Below are 21,441 nucleotides of genomic sequence, written 5' to 3'. Positions count from 1 at the left end.
CATTCAGAGTGTCTGTATTACTTCATGGTTTCCCTAGCCATGTATGATGGGCCTCATTTTCCCAGGGATGGGCCTCTTCTTTAGGGCAGTAGGTAAAATAAGGACAACTATCCCTGTCACAAGAGCCCAAGTCCTGAGATTGACCTCAAGAAGCCTAGGAACGCAGCAGCTTGCCAAAGCTTCATGTTTACAAGACCTTTCCAAAGGCCTGCCTCAAACTGACTATCTCCAAGAACACCAAGAGAGATGTGTTTGGAAGACCTACAAAGAGATGAGTAGCTGTGGGGGAGATGGGGATCAGACGTGCTGAAAGACCACAACAGGACAATGTGTTACTGAACGAGACTGCACTCAAAGCCAGGCTGTGGAGCACCCAGAGTTCACATAGCTGGAGATCCAGGCTGTAGGGATGATACTAGTTAGGAGGAAAATGTATTCTCTCCTCCCCTCCGTCATTCTACAGTCAGGAAATCAGAACTTGCGGGGGAATGATTTATAGGCTCGCTTCGCACCACAAATGTGGGCCTTGGTTTAAAGTAACAGACAGCTAGGGATGTTCTTCGGAATCAGCATGTGATGTTGGAAATGGACTGCTTGAGAAGAGAAGGTAATCTACCTACAGGTAAATGCCAAAATAAAGGAACCACTTGAGTAAATGAGGGATACAAAGTTCATTAAAAGCAGGTGCTTCCACACGTGTGGTTCCTGAGTTACTTAAGCAATTAACATCCCATCATGCTTAGGGTAATGTATAGAAATGCTCAGTTGCCCAATTTTTGGGCTACCATGGCTAGAAGAAGAGATCTCAGTGACTGAAAGGGGGGTTCTCTAATGAGTATGGGGGTTTAAAGAGTGTGTGTGTGTCAGTGGAGGCTGCTGAGGGGAAGATGGCTCATAATAATGGCTGGAATGGTGCAACTGGAATGGCATAAAACACGTGGAAATCATGTGTTTGATGTTTTTGATACCATTCCACTTATTCTGCTCCAGCCATTACCACGAGCCCGTCCTCCCCAATTAAGGTGCCACCAACCTCCTGTGGTGTGTGTGTACTGTATGTGTGTGTGTCTCAGTCACCAGATCTCAACCCAATTAAACTTATTGGAAATGCTAGAGTGACGCCTGAGACAGCTTTTTCCACCACCATCAACAAAACAACCAATTTATGGAATTTCTCGGGGAAGAATGGTGTCGCATCCCTCCAATAGAGTTCCAGAGACTCGTAGGATCTATGCCAAGCTCTCACAGTCTCATGTAAAATTAGATGTTCAAACATCATATTTTGAAATTGTTGCAAATGTCAAATTTTGAAGTGTTTAAGGTTAAGTTTAGGCATTAACGCTGAATGGTTATGATGAGGGTTAAGGTTTGGGAAAGGCTTAAAACAAAAATGTAAAAACACATTTTTATCGCTGGATTTGAACTTGCAATCCTAACCCAAACCTTAAACTTTACCTTAACCATTTAGAGTTAATGCCTAACCTTAAAAATTCTGAGATAATGACTAAACTTAACCTTAAGTGCACTTTCTATCGCTGGATTTGAACTTGCAACCTTTTGAATCAGAGGCAGATGCCCATCCACCATCCATGTCCATAAGGCCCTAATAAAACAGAAACCTACTTGAAGGCATAGGTTGGCCCGTTTTCACGTCTGCCGACGTCCTCAGACATGGATAGCCTTTGAATAATTACTTGTATCACGGATGACCTGGTTGGCCAAGGAACATTGGAGCTGTTCTGGCAGCTTGTGGTGGCCCAAATGCCCTTTAAGACACGTTATGTTGGTGTTTCCTTTATTATGGCAGTTACCAGTATGTTAGAAAGAGGCCAAGGAGACCTTGTGTTGCCATGGCACCCACCTACAAAACACTTCATGCAGTTCATCAACCTGCATAGGGGTCAGCTAGCTGTCAAAGAAGCATGTTTACTAAATAAGCAGGTTTACTATACAGTACAGAGCACCCAGAGGAGACTATTTCCATTTATTTTTGCCATTATATGAAAATTGTCATGAAAATATTTTCGTAATTTATTGAACCTTTTAAATTATGTTCATAATCAAAATATGTGTAATGGGCCATGCAGCAACAAAATTCCCCCTCAGAGTTACTAAACCACACCTGAGGGAACTCCAGCTTACTGGGAACATCAAACACTTGGCAAGGCTTCAATAAAGTAATTGTAATTTACAATGCCCGGATGTAGTGAAAATCCCACAGGCTAAGATAATGATTACAAGTGCCTTTTTGAAAATAAAAGTAACTATCTACGTATGTAATACTGTAATAAAATTGTATGCAATCATACATAAAATGGAAATGCTGTCTTAGTTTAGAAGTGTGGAGTTGAATCTTGTTACTATCTACTATACCACCGACAGTAGCCTACACAGCCTATACAGTGGTCAAACCTGAGCACAGGCCTCTAACAGTTAAGCACATTTCACCTTCATCCTACACCTCTCAAGAGCTTAGTGAGAGAGATGCTCCACTGTGGAATTAACATCACTACTGTTCTTACCTGGAAGTTGCCCACCACGATGAGTCCTGCAGCACAGATCCAGCCAGTGGAGAGGCTGGCCGTGTTGAGGACACAGTTCTGGTGCTTCTCTATGACGTGGGCATACCGCAGCAGTCCTATCAACATCACTGGGGGAGGGAGGAGCCCTAAGATGAAGAAAAAAACGAAGATTTTAATTTTCACCTAACTATCAAACAGAGAGAGCCACTCATCTGTTGACGGTTCACTATCAAATCTGCTAGAGCATGGAAGTAACATCAAACAAAACTATATGTGCCACTTGCAGAGTAAAGGAAAGGGGGATACCTAGTCAGTTGTACAACTGAATGCATTCAACTGAAATGTGTCTTCCACATTTAACCCAACCCCTCTGAATCAGAGAGGTGGGGGTAGGGAGTAACCTTGTACTGTACATCTTCTTCCCAATCCACTACATATTCCCCCACTTTTGGTTGTGAGTTGCAAGATGGAAAAGATGATAGAGGGCCAAGACATCACTAGGGCCAAGACGTGCAAGCTTTGCCAAGTTGTTAAGAACTGGAAACCACGTTGTGTGCCAATTCCTAACGGCTGTTTACCAAGCTGCCCAATGAAGGCTTCTCTGCATTCACACAACACTTCCAAGAACAGCAAACCGTTCTCCCACAATTCCATTGGATGCACATGGTGGTGTTCACATCTGGTGTCCATATCACCGCCAAGCGAGTGAGTGTGTAAAGATGTGTGTGTCGTCAGTGAGAACACGGGCTGTTCTTTCATAATACAGCGGATAATGCTATAAAAATCCCTGTTTGGTAGTGATTTTTAGGCAAATTCACTAGTTAGGATCTACTTTGTGGTTAGTGGGGTTTCAGACATGACCATTCTTCTCATCTCATCTGAGGAAAGCTTTGATGTGTGGGAGATTTCCGAGGTGTGTGTGTGTGTGTATGTGTGTCACCTGTAGTAAGTAAAACAAAGAACACAATTTCACTGTTAGAGTACGCTCAAAGCCTGCTAAAAGAACAGTAAACATGACCCTGTCCTTTTCTCTCTGACCTCTGACCTGCCTGGTTTTAAAAGGGTTAAGAAATGGGTCTCACAGGACTGAATTACCTCACAGGTTCTGCTTGCCATACTGTGTTTGTTTATGCTTTCAACAGGTCATTAAAATATTTGAAGTACTGTAGATGTGCAACTGATCAGAACACTGTGTTCTCGACCCAAGGAGTGAATGTTTGTAAATCCAATTCTTTGCTTCTACTGTAAGCTGCAAAATATTTTCCAAGATGTTGACTATGATGATGTATTACTGGCTACATACCACATAACAAACCATGAGCTTTCAGAAAAGTTTGGTGTTTTCTCTTATGACCATGGTGATCACTGTTTTACAGCCTGTGTTCGTAATGGCTGCTCAGTGAAACAACCTGTCCTGATTTGTCATCGACGCTTGCTAAAAAAACTTTCATGAGCAAGCCTTCCTTCATGAACTGGCCTCTGTAAAATGCTATATAATCAGCTTGATCCCCTCTGTCGAAGACGCTTGGACTTCTTTTTTTATATTTTCAGTGGTATTGTTAACAAGCACACCCCCATAAAGAACATTTGAATTAAAAACAGGTTCAGCCCCTGGTTCAACCGTGATCTTGCAGAGTTACTCCACTTCAAGAATTGCATTTGGCGAAAGGCTCGGCACACGCATATTCAGGCTGACTGGCTCTCGTTCAGGTAAATGAGAAATAAGTGCTCTCAGGCTATCCGAAAAGCCAAAGTTAGTGACTTTAAGGAGTAGATCTCTCTCTGTGGGTCTAACCCCAAGAAGTTCTGGAAAACGGTTAAAGACCTGGAGAATAAACCGTCCTCCTCACAGCTGCCCTTGTCCCTTAATGTTGATGATGTGGTTGTTACTGACAAGAAGCACATCGCTGAGCTCTTTAATCACCACTTCATTAAGTCAGGATTCCTATTTGACTCAGCCATGCCTCCTTGCCCGTCCATCTCTCACCCCTTCTAATGAGACTAGCCCCAACTGTTTTCCCTCTTAAAAAAACAAAAAAAAAACTGTTATAGGCCTATTTCTATTTTGCCCTGTTTATCAAAAGTGTTGGAAAAACTTGTCAATAATCAACTGACTGGCTTTCTTGATGTCTATAGTATTCTCCCTGGTATGCAATCTCGTTTCCGCTTAGGTTATGGATGTGTCACTGCAACCTTAAAGGTCCTCAATGATGTCACCATTGCCCTTGATTCTAAGCAATGTTGTCCTGCTATTTTTATTGGCCAAATCTTTTGATACGGTAGACCAGGTATTCCCAAACTCCCAGGGGTACGCACAATGCCGTCGGGGGTATGCCAAATAAAAATGTGATTCACATTTTTCTTTGAATAAAATATATATATACACTGCTCAAAAAAATAAAGGGAACACTTAAACAACACAATGTAACTCCAAGTCAATCACACTTCTGTGAAATCAAACTGTCCACTTAGGAAGCAACACTGATTGACAATAAATGTCACATGCTGTTGTGCAAATGGAATAGACAACAGGTGGAAATTATAGGCAATTAGCAAGACACCCCCAATAAAGGAGTGGTTCTGCAGGTGGTGACCACAGACCACTTCTCAGTTCCTATGCTTCCTGGCTGATGTTTTGGTCACTTTTGAATGCTGGCGGTGCTTTCACTCTAGTGGTAGCATGAGACAGAGTCTACAACCCACACAAGTGGCTCAGGTAGTGCAGCTCATCCAGGATGGCACATCAATGCAAGCTGTGGCAAGAAGGTTGTGTCTGTCAGCGTAGTGTCCAGAGCATGGAGGCGCTACCAGGAGACAGGCCAGTACATCAGGTAGACGTGGAGGAGGCCAACAACCCAGCAGCAGGACCGCTACCTCCGCCTTTGAGCAGGAGGAGCACTGCCAGAGCCCTGCAAAATGACCTCCAGCAGGCAACAAATGTGCATGTGTCTGCTCAAACGGTCAGAAACAGACTCCATGAGGGTGGTATGAGGGCCCGACGTCCACAGGTGGGGGTTGTGCTTACAGCCCAACACCGTGCAGGACGTTTGGCATTTGCCAGAGAACACCAAGATTGGCAAATTCGCCACTGGCGCCCTGTGCTCTTCACAGATGAAAGCAGGTTCACACTGAGCACATGTGACAGACGTGACTGTCTGGAGACGCCGTGGAGAACGTTCTGCTGCCTGCAACATCCTCCAGCATGACCGGTTTGGCGATGGGTCAGTCATGGTGTGGGGTGGCATTTCTTTGGGGGGCCGCACAGCCCTCCATGGGCTCGCCAGAGGTAGCCTGACTGCCATTAGGTACCGAGATGAGATCCTCAGACCCCTTGTGAGACCATATGCTGGTGCGGTTGGCCCTGGGTTCCTCCTAATGCAAGACAATGCTAGACCTCATGTGGCTGGAGTGTGTCAGCAGTTCCTGCAAGAGGAAGGCATTGATGCTATGGACTGGCCCGCCCGTTCCCCAGACCTGAATCCAATTGAGCACATCTGAGACATCATGTCTCGCTCCATCCACCAACGCCACGTTGCACCACAGACTGTCCAGGAGTTGGCGGATGCTTTAGTCCAGGTCTGGGAGGAGATCCCTCAGGAGACCATCCGCCACCTCATCAGGAGCATGCCCAGGCGTTGTAGGGAGGTCATACAGGCACGTGGAGGCCACACACACTACTGAGCCTCATTTTGACTTGTTTTAAGGACATTACATCAAAGTTGGATCAGCCTGTAGTGTGGTTTTCCACTTTAATTTTGAGTGTGACTCCAAATCCAGACCTCCATGGGTTGATAAATTTGATTTCCATTGATCATTTTTGTGTGATTTTGTTGTCAGCACATTCAACTATGTAAAGAAAAAAGTATTTAATAAGAATATTTCATTCATTCAGATCTAGGATGTGTTATTTTAGTGTTCCCTTTATTTTTTTGAGCAGTGTATATATACATTTTTTTAAACAGTACATTTATATTTTACAATGGGACTATACATTTGGGTGAGTTTTTTTTCCTCGTCTGAGTATCCTCGTTTCACTGCCAAAAATAAAATTAAACCATCTAGTGTTCAGTGAAATAACAACACAATATGAAATACAGGTAGCCTAGTCAAATAATTAACATCCAATCACACTCTCTCGCGGGAAACCTTTACTCTTGCGCAGACATTTAGAAACAAACCATGACAATTTGAAAAATAAGCCACAGGAGCTTTTTGAGCGAGAATAAAGACGACTTTCAAGTAGTAAGACATGTATAAAAGCAATAGATACCAATTGTAACGCTCGTCCTCCTCCTCGTCTGAGGATGAGCAAGGATCGGACCAATATGCAGCGTGGTATGTATCCATAGTATATTTATTTGTGAAAGACGAACACGAAGAACACTTGACAAAATACAAAATAACAAAACGACGTGAACAGACCTGTACTTGAGAACATAAAACAAGAACGCACGAACAGGAAGGAACACACGAACGAACGAACGAACGAACGAACGAACGAACGAACGAACGAACGAACGAAACTGTCCCGTGTGGCACAAACACTGACACAGGAACAATCACCCACAAACAAACAGTGAGAACAGCCTACCTTAATATGGTTCTCAATCAGAGGAAACGTAAAACACCTGCCCCTGATTGAGAACCATATCAGGCTAATGCAATGAACCCAACATAGAAACACATAACATAGAATGCCCACCCAGCTCACGTCCTGACCAACTAAACAAGGCTAAACAAAGGAAATAAGGTCAGGAACGTGACACCAATAATAAGAAGGGGATAGAAGCGTCTTATATGGTGAGCTATCGAGTGGCTAGTGTAACAGTATAACTTTAAACCGTCCCCTCGCCCCGACACGGGCGCGAACCAGGGACCCTCTGCACACATCAACAACAGTCACCCACGAAGCGTCGTTACCCATCGCTCCACAAAAGCCGCGGCCCTTGCAGAGCAAGGGGCAACACTACTTCTAGGTTTCAGAGCAAGTGACGTAACTGATTGAAACGCTGTTAGCGCGTACCCGCTAACTAACTAGCCATTTCACATCCGTTACACTCACCCCCCTTTCGACCTCCTCCTTTTTCCGCAGCAACCAGTGATCCGGGTCAACAGCATCAATGTAACAGTATAACTTTATTACGTCCCCTCGCCCCGACACGGGCGCGAACCAGGGACCCTCTGCACACATCAACAACTGACACCCATGAAGCGTCGTTACCCATCGCTCCACAAAAGCCGCGGCCCTTGCAGAGCAAGGGGCAACACTACTTCTAGGTTTCAGAGCAAGTGACGTAACTGATTGAAACGCTGTTAGCGCGTACCCGCTAACTAACTAGCCATTTCACATCCGTTACACTAGGACATGCAGGCCCCATACTATTGTGGATGACTTAATTCTTCCTGCTGTCGCACATATGGCTGGGAAAATGCTGGGGGAAAGGCCAATAAAACTATACAGACAATGCCTTCATCAAACAACACTGTTTCATGACGCATCAGTGACATGGCAGGAGATGTTTTGAAACAATTACTGCTTAGCATACAAGCCAGTGAATTATATGCGTTACAGCTGGATGAGTCAACAGACGTGGCGGGCCTGGCACAGCTCCTGGTATATGTCCGTTATGTTTATGGGGGGTCAGTTAAGGAAGACATCCTCTTCTGCAAACCACTGGAAACCAGGACAACATGAGAGGATAGTTTTAAAGTACTGGACAGCTTGTGACATCTAATGAACTTTGGTGGTCAAGATGTGTTGGTATCTGTACTGATGGCGCAAAAGCCATGACAGGGCGACATAGTGGAGTGGTAACGCTTGTGCAAGTAGTTGCACCCGACGCCATTTGGGTACACTGCAGCATCCACTGAAAGGATCTTGCTGCCAAGGGAATGCCTGACAGCTTGAAAGACGTTTTGGACACTACAGTGAAAATGGTTAACTTTGTTAAAGCAAGGCCCCTGAACTCTGGTGTATTTTCTCCATTATGCAATGATATGGGAAGCGACCATGTAACGCTTTTACGACATACCTTGCTGGTTATCAAGGGGCAAAGTATTGACAGTTTTTTTATTGAGAGACGTGCTTAAAGTTTTCTTTATTGACCATTTATTGTCTGACCGCTGGCATGATGACAAGTTTCTCACACGACTGCCCTATTTGGGTGATGTTTTTTCTCGCCTGAATGATCTGAATCTAGGATTACAGGGACCTTCCACAACTCTATTCAATGTGTGGGACAGAATTGAGGCTATGATTAAGAAGTTGGAGCTCTTTTCTGTCTGCATTAACAAGGACAACACACAGGTCATTCCATCACTGTATGATTTTTTTGTGTGCATATGAACTCAAGCTTACGGACAATGTCAAATGTGATATAGCGAAGCACCTGAGTGAGCTGGGTGAACAATTACGCAGGTACTTTCCCAAAACGGACGACACAAACAACTGGATTGGTTATCCCTTTCATGTCCTGCCTCCAGTCCACTTACCGATATCTGAACTTATAAGCTCTCAGATCTGCCCAGCAACTCCATTTCAATTCTCACTATTCGCTGACATCCAGGGGAAGGCGTATGCAGTGCATCTCAACCAATAGAAGACAGGCAAATTAATAAACCGACCTCAGAACAGCCAGCAGATTTCAGCATTCTCACATCCTCATAGGAAAATCGCTCCAACTCCAGTTCTGTTTTACTCACAGATATAATTCAAACGGTTTTAGAAACTAGAGAGTGTTTTCTATCCAATTGTAATAATAATATGCATATTGTACGAGCAAGAATTGAGTACGAGGCAGTTTAATTTGGGAACGAAATTATTACAAAGTGCAAACAGCACCCCCTATTGAGAAAAGGTTAATGAAGTATCACTCTTCCTTCCCCAAATAAACAGGAAATGTACTGATACATACTAGAGGTCGACCGATTATGATTTTTCAACGCCGATACCGATACCGATTATTCGAGGACCAAAAAAAGCCGATACCGATTAATCGGCCGATCTAATTTTTTTAAATTTGTAATAATGACAATTATAACAATACTGAATGAACACTTATTTTAATTTAATATAATACATCAATAAAATCAATTTAGCCTCAAATAAATAATGAAACATGTTCAATTTGGTTTAAATAATGCAAAAACAAAGTGTTGGAGAAGAAAGTAAAAGAACAATATGTGCCATGTAAGAAAGCTAACGTTTAAGTTCCTTGCTCAGAACATGAGAACTTATGAAAGCTGGTGGTTCCTTTTAACATGAGTCTTCAATATTCCCAGGTAAGAAGTTTTAGGTTGTAGTTATTATAGGACTATTTCTCTCTATACCATTTGTATTTCATTAACCTTTGACTATTGGATGTTCTTATAGGCACTTTAGTATTGCCAGTGTAACAGTATAGCTTCCATCCCTCTCCTCGCTCCTACCTGGGCTCGAACCAGGAACACAACAACAACAGCCACCCTCGAAGCAGCGTTACCCATGCAGAGCAAGGGGAATAACTACTCCAAGTCTCAGAGCGAGTGACGTTTGAAACACTATTAGCGCGCACCCCGCTAACTAGCTAGCCATTTCACATCGGTTACACCAGCCTAATCTCGGGAGTTGATAGGCTTGAAGCATAGCGAACAGCTTCTGGCAAAACGCAGGAAAGTGCTGTTTGAATGAATGCTGTTTGTGCCTGCTGCTGCCTACCACAACTCAGTCAGACTGCTCTATCAAATCATAGACTTAGTTATAACATAATAACACACAGAAATACGAGCCTTAGGTCATTAATATGGTCGAATCCGGAAACTATCACCTCGAAAACAAGACGTTTATTCTTTCAGTGAAATACGGAACCGTTCCGTATTTTATCTAACGGGTGGCATCCATAAGTCTAAATATTCCGGTTACATTGCACAACCTTCAATGTTATGTCATAATTACGTAAAATTCTGGCAAATTAGGCTGCCCAAACTGTTGCATATACACTGACTCTGCGTGCAATGAACGCAAGAGAAGTGACACAATTTCACCTGGTTTATATTGCCTACTAACCTGGATTTCTTTTAGCTAAATATGCAGGTTTAAAAATATAGACTTCTGTGTATTGATTTTAAGAAAGGCATTGATGTTTTTGGTTAGGTACACATTGGAGCAACGATATGCACCGCATCGATTATATGCAACGCAGGACATGCTAGATAAACTAGTAATATCATCAACCATATGTAGTTAACTAGTGATTATGATTGATTGATTTATTTTTATAAGATAAGTTTGATGCTAGCTAGCAACTTAACTTGGCTTCTACTGCATTCGCGTAACAGGCAGGCTCCTCGTGGAGTGCAATGTAATCAGGTGGTTAGAGCGTTGGACTAGTTAACTGTAAGGTTGCAAGATTTAATCCCCCGAGCTGACAAGGTAAAAATCTGTCGTTCTGCCCCTGAACGAGGCAGTTAACCCACCGTTCCTAGGCCGTCATTGAAAATAAGAATGTGTTCTTAACTGACTTGTCTAGTTAAATAAAGATTAAATAAAGGTGTAAAAAAAAATATAATAATAATAATACAGATTTCCGATTGTTATGAAAACTTGAAATCGGCCCTAATTAATCGGCCATTACGATTAATCGGTCGACCTCTAGTACATACCCATGAAGCATCCAGTACTGCAGATGAGGCTGAAGAAGCAACTCTCCGGGGGCACGGTCCCACACTTACTGCAATGGAAACAGAGGGATCAGTTAGTGTCTGAACCTTTTGGCACTGAAACAGACCCGGACATGTTTCCCCCTGGGGAAGAGTCTGGCAGAGACAACAGACCACCTCATGTAGATGGGTAACATGGTGAGCAGATTCTCAGCCACACAGTTGAGAATATATTGGCTGCATCTCAGTACTCTCAAGAGGCTTCCTTTTCTCGTCTGCTTTTCTGTATATGCACTCATTATGTTGAAGTCCTAGTAGGTGTCCACCGCATTGCATTCACTTATCCTGTGTTTTCAGATCAGTGCAGATGAGGGGAAGAAGACAAGGAGAGGAAGTCAGTTTAGATTATTAAGGAATGTGAAGAACATTGAGAAAACCCAAACATAGGAGAAACACAATCTCACTTTCCCACACACAGGTAAAAACATTCCACAGTATGAAACATTGACCAGCGCACAGAAACCCAGTCATTCACAGACTTAATATACAGCACCTGTAAAAGGTACGAGCACAACACTTCTTGTTGACATTCTTCAAGTCAGCATAGTGACACTTCAAAGGCACATAGAGGATCAACTTAACAAAACGTTTCACTTCCTGCCAGAGGGCAGAGGTCTCATCCTCATTGACAGCAGATTTCTGTTCAAGGCTGGCAAATGTGGGCATATCTCTTTCTCTCTCTCCCACACACACTGTACAACTTTTATGTAATTTCAACAGTAAAATATGGTAGAATGCACAGTAAAATACCATCAATGTGTTTTACTGCTGTAGATTGCACTGCATTATGGGTAACTGTTGAACTACTGTTGAATTACTGCATATTTTCCTACATAACAAACTAGCTGACAAACATTTACTTGCTAGCTAGTAAGCTAGCTCAAGTTGACACAAGCTATTTCAGTCTGGTCTTAATTGCTCATAAATATATTTTGGATTTGTATTTAAGGCAGCAGCTACTCTTCCTGAGGTCCAATTACACACAATAAAACAATACATAACACATTATTACACACTACTCTACCAGAACATATCTACAACACAAAATCAATAAAACAGAAAAACAACACTATTAAAATGTATGTGTGTAGAGTGCGTGTTTTAGCATGTGTTTCCCAATGCTGTGTGTGTGCCTGTGTGTTTCTTCACAGTCCATGCTCTTCCATAAGGTGTAGTTTTACCCGTTTTTTTAAAAACAACAGATTTTACTGCTTGAGTTACATGATGTGGAATAGAGTTCCATGTAGTCATGGCTCTATGTAGTACTGTGCATTTCCTATAGTTTTTTCTGGACTTGGGTACTGTGAACAGACCTCTGGTGGCATGTTTTGTGGGGTATGTATGGGTGTCTGAGCTGTGCACTAGTCGCTTAAACAGACAGCTCAGAGATTTCAACATGTCAATACCTCTCACAAAGACAAGCAGTGACGCAGTCAATCTCTCCTCCACCCTGAGCCAGGAGAGATTGACATGCATATTAACAATGCTGCCTCTGTACATCTAAGGGCCAGCCGTGCTACTCTGTTCTGTCTCTCTTTATGGCACTTGACCATATGACTGGACAGTAGTCCAGGTGCGACAAAACTAGGGCCTGTAGTACTTGTTTTGTTGATAGCGATGTCAAGAAAGCAGAGCAGCGCTTTATTATGGATAGACCTTTCCCCATCTTAGCTATCATTGCATCAATATGTTTTGACCACTTCAGTTTACAATCCAGGCTTACACCAAACAGTTTAGTCTCCTCAACTTGCTCAATTTCCACATGATTTATTACAAGACTAAGTTGAGGTTTAGGGTTTAGTGAATGATTTGTCCCAAGTACAATGCTTTTAGTTTAAAAAATATATATATTTAGGACCAGGTATTTTCTTGCCACCCATTATGAACACTGACTGCAGCTCTTTGTTAATTGTTGCAGTGATTTCACTTGCTGTGGTAGCTGACATGTACAGTGTTGAGTCTTCAGCATACATAGACACACAGGATTTACTCAGTGCCTTTGGCAGGTCATTAGTAAAGATTGAAAAAAGTGAGGGCCTAGACAACTGCCCTGGGGAATGCCTGACTCTACCTGGATTAGGTTGGAGAGGCTTCCATTAAAGAACACCCTCTGTGTTATGTTAGCAGGTAACTCTCGATCCACAATATAGCAGCGGATGTAAAGCCATAACACATACATTATTCTGGCAGCGGATTATGACGATAAAATCAAAAGCAGCACTGAGGTGTAACAAAACAGCTCCCACAATTTTATTATTATTATCATCAATTTCTCTCATCCAATCATCAGTCATTTGTGTAAGTTCCTTACATGTTCAATGCCCTTCCCATAAGCATGCTGAAAATCTGTTGTTAATTTGTTTACTGTGAAATAGCATTGCATCTGGTCGAACACCATTTTTTCAAAAATTTCACTAAGGGTTTGTAACAGGTTGATTGGTCGGTTGTTTGATCCAGGTGCTTTGATATTCTTGGGTAGCGGAATTACTTTTGCTTCCCTGCAGTCCTGAGGGCATACACTTTCCTGTAGGCTTAGATTGAAGCGATGGCAAAAAGGAATGGTAATATAGTCCGCTATCATCTTCAGTCATTTTCCATTCAAGTTGTCAGACCCAGGTGATTTGTCATTGTTGATATATAATATATATTATATATATATATATATATATATATATAATATATATATATATTATCTATATATATTATATATATATAATGTATAATATATATATTATATATACACTGCTCAAAAAACTAAAGGGAAAACTAAAATAACACATCCTAGATCTGAATGAATGAAATATTCTTATTAAATACTTTTTTCTTTACATAGTTGAATGCGCTGACAACAAAATCACACAAAAATTATCAATGGAAATCAAATTTATCAACCCATGGAGGTCTGGATTTGGAGTCACACTCAAAATTAAAGTGGAAAACCACACTACAGGCTGATCCAACTTTGATGTAATGTCCTTAAAACAAGTCAAAATGAGGCTCAGTAGTGTGTGTGGCCTCCACGTGCCTGTATGACCTCCCTACAACGCCTGGGCATGCTCCTGATGAGGTGGCGGATGGTCTCCTGAGGGATCTCCTCCCAGACCTGGACTAAAGCATCCGCCAACTCCTGGACAGTCTGTGGTGCAACGTGGCGTTGGTGGATGGAGCGAGACATGATGTCTCAGATGTGCTCAATTGGATTCAGGTCTGGGGAACGGGCGGGCCAGTCCATAGCATCAATGCCTTCCTCTTGCAGGAACTGCTGACACACTCCAGCCACATGAGGTCTAGCATTGTCTTGCATTAGGAGGAACCCAGGGCCAACCGCACCAGCATATGGTCTCACAAGGGGTCTGAGGATCTCATCTCGGTACCTAATGGCAGTCAGGCTACCTCTGGCGAGCCCATGGAGGGCTGTGCGGCCCCCCAAAGAAATGCGACCCCACACCATGACTGACCCACCGCCAAACCGGTCATGCTGGAGGATGTTTCAGGCAGCAGAACGTTCTCCACGGCGTCTCCAGACTGTCACGTCTGTCACATGTGCTCAGTGTGAACCTGCTTTCATCTGTGAAGAGCACAGGGCGCCAGTGGCGAATTTGCCAATCTTGGTGTTCTCTGGCAAATGCCAAACGTCCTGCACGGTGTTGGGCTGTAAGCACAACCCCCACCTGTGGACGTCGGGCCCTCATACCACGATCATGGAGTCTGTTTCTGACCGTTTGAGCAGACACATGCACATTTGTGGCCTGCTGGAGGTCATTTTGCAGGGCTCTGGCAGTGCTCCTCCTGCTCCTCCTTGTACAAAGGGGGAGGTAGCGGTCCTGCTGCTGGGTTGTTGCCCTCCTACGGCCTCCTCCACGTCTCCTGATGTACTGGCCTGTCTCCTGGTAGCGCCTCCATGCTCTGGACACTACGCTGACAGACACAGCAAACCTTCTTGCCACAGCTCGCATTGATGTACCATCCTGGATGAGCTGCACTACCTGAGCCACTTGTGTGGGTTGTAGACTCCGTCTCATGCTACCACTAGAGTGAAAGCACCGCCAGCATTCAAAAGTGACCAAAACATCAGCCAGGAAGCATAGGAACTGAGAAGTGGTCTGTGGTCACCACCTGCAGAACCACTCCTTTATTAGGGATGTCTTGCTAATTGCCTATAATTTCCACCTGTTGTCTATTCCATTTGCACAACAGCATGTGAAATTTATTGTCAATCAGTGTTGCTTCCTAAGTGGACAGTTTGATTTCACAGAAGTGTGATTGACTTGGAGTTACATTGTGTTGTTTAAGTGTTCCCTTAATTTTTTTGAGCAGTGTATACATTGTCATGTTCTGACCTTAGTTCCTTTTTTATGTCTTTATTTTAGTTTGGTCAGAGCGTGAGTTGGGGTGGGCATTCTATGTTGTTTTTCTATGTTTTGTTCTATGGTTATATTTCTATGTGTTTGGCCTAGTATGGTTCCCAATCAGAGGCAGGTGTCAGTCGTTGTCTCTGATTGGGAGCCATATTTAGGTAGCCTGTTTTCTTTTGTGTTTTGTGGGTGGTTGTTTTCCTGTGTCTGTGTTTTCACCATACGGGACTGTTTCGTTTTCGTTTTGAATCAGTCACGTTGTTATTTTTGTATTCTTAGTGTTCAGTTATTAAATTGAATATGGACACTTACCACGATGCGCTTTGTTCCTCCTCTTCTTCCAACCACGACAAGCGTTACATATATATAAAACAATATTTTTTTCACCTCTTCCACACTAACTTTAGATAATTCAAAATTACAATGCTTGCATTTCATAATTTGGTCAGTTATGTATAAATGTGTAGGTTCAGAATTGGTTGTTGTCATGCCTAAATTTGCTAATCTTGCCAATGAAAAAACCCATTATAGCACTTGGCAATATCAGTGGGTTTCGTGATGAGCCATCGGTTTCAATGAATGATGGATCCGAGTTCGCCTTTTAGCCCAAAATTTCATTTAAGGTGCTCCAAAGCTTTTTACTTTCATTCACATAATATATTTTTGTTTCATAGTACAGTTTCTTCTTCTTTTTGTTAAGTTTAGTCACATGATTTCTCAATTTACAGTACCTTTGCCAATTGGCTGTGCAGCTAGATTTATTTGCTGTTCCTTTTGCCTCGTCCCTCTCAACCTTATAAGCAATCTCATAAATGCTTCAGTGCAGCTTCAGGATGTTCCTTTTTACACACATAAGACCACCAAATATTTTTCACAATCACATCTTCAACATAGGAATCATTGCAAAACCTCTTGTATGATCGCTTATACACTATTTTAGGTCCAATCTTTGGAACTGTGGTTTTCCTTGATATGGCTATTATATTATGATCACTACATCCGATGGTTGTGGGTACTGCTTTAGAACAGATTTCTGCAGCATTAATAAAGAGGTGGTCAATACAAGTGGATAATTTAGCTCCTGTTCTGTTTATAAATACCCTGGTAGGTGGATTTTTTTATTTAACCTTTATTTATACAGGTTTTTCTCATTGAGATAACATCTCTTTTCCAAGAGAGACCTGGTCCAATAGCAGCAGGGGGAACAACGTTTCAGACAAAACAACTTACATACACTAACACAACATTAAACAAAACTATAAACACATATGCAGTACAACAATTACATATTACGTTAAAAAACACAAAAGTCTTGACTAAAAAACAGCTGTCCTAAAGACAATTACACTCTTCTATGATATATAATTGATAACCTGAACCAGGTTGCAGCCACTGGTTACAGTTTGAAGCTTTTTCTTGAGTGCACAGCTTGATGAAAGCCAGTCAATATTTTGATCAGCCAGAAAATATACCTCTGTTGATATAAGATACATTATCAAGCATGTCAAACATATTATCCAGATATTGACTATTAGCACTTGGTGGTCTATAGCAAATTCCCACAAGAATAGGCTTTAGGTGAGGCAGGTGAACCTGTAACCTGAAACTTCAACAGCATTCGACATGAGATACTCTCTAAGCTTTACAGCAGTGGTCACCAACGAGTCGAGGCATTCCTAGTCAATCACCAAACATTTCTGTAGAAAAGCCAACGATTAAGGAAAAAATCTTGTGTTGCGCTGTAGGCGGTAGGTGCACTTGATTCAGAAGCCCTGCACTACGGGTAGGCAAACTGTTCCCATTTTGAACCATTTAATTTGTCTGAAAAGTCAAACCCCGCCTACCCGGCTGACCGGGAGATCTGTGGCTAAATCCAATGTGTCTACTGTGCTGGCTAATAGGATAGGTCAAATCACCATGCCTACTGTATCTACAGCTTCCACTACCCTGGTCTATTTTAGTATCGAGGAGTAGGCCCAGTTCACTTTCTCCGGTCATAGGAACAACATGAATTTGTGCCTGAGGCAGATGAGGTGCAACTCGAGTTTCTCCATCTGGTGGAGACTGTGTCCCCTCTCTTTGGTCAGTCTGCCCGGAGGAAAGGAAGGAGAGAGCAGAGACCGTGAGAGGCAGACCCTCTGATGCTCTCTCCCTCCCTGCCCTGAGACTAATGCTGTGTTCAAAACAACTGAGAACTCGGAAATCTCCGACTTCAGTGCATTCAAGACAACTGGGAACTCTGAAAAACGAGATTCGACTGTGAAAAATCGCTTTGAACGGTCATTCAACTCAGAAACTGTGGCATATTTCTAGAGCTCCGGCTTTCCAGTCTGAAGTTCACTGACGTATCTTGCTTTTTCGTACCTTGAGTTCCCAGTTGTCTTGAAAGCACCATGACCATCAGTGGTGTAAAGTACTTAAGTAAAAATACTTGAAAGCACTACTTAAGTGGTTTTTTGGAGTTATCTGTACTTTACTATTTATATATTTTTTGACAACTTTTACTTCACTACATTCCTATTTCAAATGATGTACTTTTTACTCCATACATTTTCCTGACACCCAAAAGTATTCGTTACATTTTGAATGCTTAGCAGGACAGGAAAATGGTCTAATTCATGCACTTATCAAGAGAACATTCCTGGTCATCCCTACTGCCTCTGATCTGGCAGACTCGCTAAACAGACATGCTTCGTTTATAAATTATGTCTGAGTGTTGGTGTGTGTCCCTGGCTATCCTAAAAAAAATATTAAAAAATAAAAAAAATAAAATGGTGCCGTCTGGTTTACTTCATAATTTTAAGGAAAATTATAATAATACAATTATTAAGCAAACCAGACGGCATCATTTTCTTATTTTTTTATAAGGAATTTGATTGAAGTATATTTTAGCAATTACATTTAATTTTTATACTTAAGTATTTTTAAAACCAAATACTTTGAGTTTTACTCTAGTAGCATTTTACTGGGTGACTTTCACTTCTACCTGAGTCATTTTCTATTAAGGTATTAAGGCTTTTCTATTTACTTTACTCAAGTATGACAATTGGGTACATTTTCCACCAATGATGACCATCATATGCAGGTACAATCAGTCCAGTAAAATAAAAAGCAAATTATTTGCAAATTATTTCATTTTATGCTCAGCTGTGCCTCACAAGGGTTTTGTTATCAACGCTTGAGTTTTGATATATAATATGGTCTGAAAATAACAATATTGGCAGGCCAGGCATATAGCCAATATGCTTTGATAATGAATTAGGCCTACTGCACAAACCTCATTCCTACATAACTGTTTTTATTAGGTTAATGTAACATTTAAGTAATGTGAAAAAACAATTCTGAGCGGTAAATCTCGGCTTACTTTTTGACTGTGAAAGTGATCTTGACTCAGAAAAGGTTGGTGACAACTTCTTTACAGAAATATGACTGAATATAAACAGCAATACCTCCTCCATTGGCATTCCTGTCTCTTCTGTAGATATTATCACCATACAGTATATACTGTATCAAAGGAATTTGAGTTTCAGAGATAGCCGGTATATTAAAACTTCTACTTGGTCACAATCCCGGATCCGGGAGCACCCCCATCAGTAAAAAAGCTACTAGCATAGCCTAGCATAGCGTCACAAGTAAATACTAGCATCTAAATATCATTAAATCACAAGTCCAAGACACCAGATGAAAGATACATCTTGTGAATCCAGCCATCATTTCTGATTTTTAAAATGTTTTACAGGGAAGACACAATATGTATTTCTATTAGCTAACCACGATAGCAAAAGACACAACTTTTTTTTTCCACCATTTTTTTCCTGCATAGGTAGCTATCACAATTTCGACCAAATAAAGATATAAATAGTCACTAACCAAGAAACAACTTCATCAGATGACAGTCTGATAACATATTTATTGTATAGCATATGTTTTGTTAGAAAAATGTGCATATTTCAGGTATAAATCATAGTTTTACATTGCAGCCACCATCACAACTCTCACCAAAGCAACTAGAATAACTACAGAGACCAACGTGAATTACCTAAATACTCATCATAAAACATTTCTGAAAAATACACAGCGTACAGCAAATGAAAGACAAAGATCTTGTGAATCCAGCCAATATTTCAGATTTTTTAAGTGTTTTACAGCGAAAACACAATATAGCATTATATTAGCTTACTACAATAGCCAACCACACAACAGCATTGATTCAAGCCAACAATAGCGATAACGAATAAACCAGCAAAAGATATTAATTTTTTCACTAACCTTCTCAAACTTCTTCAGATGACAGTCCTATAACATCATATTACACAATACATATAGAGTTTGTTCGAAAATGTGCATATTTAGCGGCACAAATCGTGGTTATACAATGAGAATAGTAGCCAAGCTGCCAACAAAATGTCGGGAGAAATCTTGGGAGAGGCACCTAATCTAATCAGTAACTAATCATAAACTTGACTAAAAAATACAGGTTGGACAGCAAATGAAAGATACATTAGTTCTTAATGCAACCGCTGTGTTAGATTTTTAAAATTAACGTTACTACGACATACAGCGTGCGTTAAAGCGAGACCGCACCGAAATTAATGGCGGAATAGGAGTTTTACATTTTTCAACAGAACAACGAATTAACATCATAAATACTTCTTACTTTTTGATGAGCTCCCATCAGAATCTTGGGCAAGTTGTCCTTTGTCCAGAGGAATCGTTGCTCGGTTGTAGATTGTCGCCTTCAACTTTGGAATTAGCAGTAAACTTTAGCCATGTGGCGAAGACGTGTCCAACTCACTATAACGCAGCACTAAGAAATATCCGAAAATCGCAATATACTGATATAAACTGATATAACTCGGTTTAAAATAACAACATTATGATGTCTTTAACACCTATATCGAATAAAATCAGAGCCGGATATATCTAAGGCCTATAACGGGAGCTTCCCAGAACGCCATCCTGAGGTCTGTCTTGCGTCATGGCGAATGATGAAAAGACTGCACCACATGTTCCAAGCCCATTTATATGGCCTCAGATCTGCCTAGCAACTCCATTCCAATTCTCACTATTTGCTGACATCTAGGGGAAGGCGTATGCAGTGCATCTCGACCAATAGAAGACATGCAAATTAATAAACTGACCCCAGAACAGCCTGCCTGATTTCAGATTTCTCACATCCTCACAGGAAAATTGCTCCAACTTGAGTTCTGTTTTACTCACAGATATAATTCAAACGGGTTTAGAAACTAGAGAGTGTTTTCTATCCAATAGTAATAATAATATGCATATTGTACGAGCAAGAATTGAGTACGAGGCAGTTTAATTTAAATAGGTTAAAACCTTTAACCTAACTCCTAAAAGTAACCCTAACCTTAACCCTAACTGCTAACCCCAAGCCTAGCTAACATTAGCTCACTAGCTAACAGCCACCTAGCTAGAATTCATAACATATCATACATTTAGCAAATTCACAACATATTGTACGTTTCGCAATTTCGTAACATATTGTAGGTTTTTAAAATTTCGGAAGTTTACATACACCTTAGCCAAATACATTTAAACTCAGTTTTTCACAATTCCTGACATTTAATCCTAGTCAAAATTCCCTGTCTTAAGTCAGTTAGGATCACCACTTTATTTTAAGAATGTGAAATGTCAGAATAATAGTAGAGAGACACAATTCCCAGTGGGTCAGAAGTTTACATACACTCAATTAGTATTTGGTAGCATTGCCTTTAAATTGTTTAACTTGGGTCAAACGTTTTGGGTGACCTTCCACAAGCTTCCCACAATAAGTTGGGTGAATTGTGGCCCATTCCTCATGACAGAGCTGGTGTAACTGAGTCAGGTTAAGAGGCCTCCATGCT

At 41.4% G+C, this 21,441-nt stretch overlaps 1 pseudogene; it reads right to left on the bottom strand.

Annotated features, from left to right (window-relative positions):
- The window catches only part of LOC120029703, a 65,747-nt pseudogene that overhangs the window by 11,864 nt on the left and 32,442 nt on the right, over positions 1–21,441 (bottom strand).

This window comes from Salvelinus namaycush, chromosome 35 (genome assembly GCF_016432855.1).
Source record: "Salvelinus namaycush isolate Seneca chromosome 35, SaNama_1.0, whole genome shotgun sequence".
In the NCBI taxonomy this organism is placed as follows: Eukaryota; Metazoa; Chordata; class Actinopteri; order Salmoniformes; family Salmonidae; genus Salvelinus; species Salvelinus namaycush.
Note: the sequence above shows the minus strand (reverse complement) of the source record. Positions and strands in the feature narration are given on the sequence as shown.